Source organism: Larimichthys crocea, chromosome IV (genome assembly GCF_000972845.2).
Source record: "Larimichthys crocea isolate SSNF chromosome IV, L_crocea_2.0, whole genome shotgun sequence".
NCBI classification, from domain to species: domain Eukaryota; kingdom Metazoa; phylum Chordata; class Actinopteri; family Sciaenidae; genus Larimichthys; species Larimichthys crocea.
The window spans coordinates 430,397-431,545 of NC_040014.1; positions in this window are offsets into that span (position 1 = coordinate 430,397).

Sequence of the window (1,149 nt, forward strand, 5' to 3'; positions counted from 1 at the left end):
AAAGGATGTCCATCATAGAATTTGGAGACTATCAAAGAGCACTGAAGTTGTTCTTGTATTACTAAGCACCTTATTATTTTGGTTTGTCCTATATCACCCACCTTTGAATGCTCAAATTTGTAACAAACAGTCTCTGATATTAGTTAACAAATTTTAGTGTCTGAAAATACGTTTGAATTCAGTTAAAGAGTACTCCACTTATTTATAACCGATTTTAATGTAGGGAAATGTAGGATTTTGGATTTTGATCCATACTATTCTGAAAGTCAGGATATCGCTGTCTTTGTGCATTCAGTTTTGACCATTCTTCATAAACTGTACCCCAACTTTATGGAAGTGTAATACTAAATTACCGGAGCAACTTTCAAACTGCACATACTGAATGTGAATGTGTTGGAACAACGTATTCCATGGCCAACAAAAATCTAAACAAAAATGAAAAATGTACATCATACAAAAAGTAACAGCTCCAGTGTTCATTAAAACAACCTACAAATGTGTCTTCACAACCATGAGCTGGCTGCCACATTTCCTATTTTGAGGTTTGGCTTTTGCTTACAAAATTTCCCATGAGTTCCAGCTGGTTGGAAACAGACAGTGATGCTGATTGTCTACTTACAAGTGCCATATCAACATTACTGTCAGATCATACTTGAATTACATGGTTACATCTTGGGAGTATTCATTAAAAATAAAACCAGCCTGTGAATAAAAGCCTAACAAACACAGATTCATATGCTTGTGAATTCCCTACCCCATGAGCTCAAACACACACATTTTCACATAAATCCATTCATAATAAATCTATCTGAAAATGATATGGCTTAAAACGATCTTGCTCTTTATGCAGTCTGTTTATCTGTCTGTCTCTTTCAGCTGGAGTGCCTGTTTCGCAGGCAGCCTGTTTTTGTAGGGTGTCTGCATTTTCCTCCTCTCATCTGCTGCCGTGCTGCTCTCTTTCCTCTCGTAACCATGGAAATGAGATCAACATGCAAATACCTGAGCACGCTCGCTAAGGCTGTGTGATAGAAGATGCAAATTGCGTTTCCGCTTGTAGAATTCACACCCACACACATAGTCGCACACTAAGACTTATATGCACACACAACGTTCGTGTGAGCACATACGTAAGCACACCTACCTGCCGTC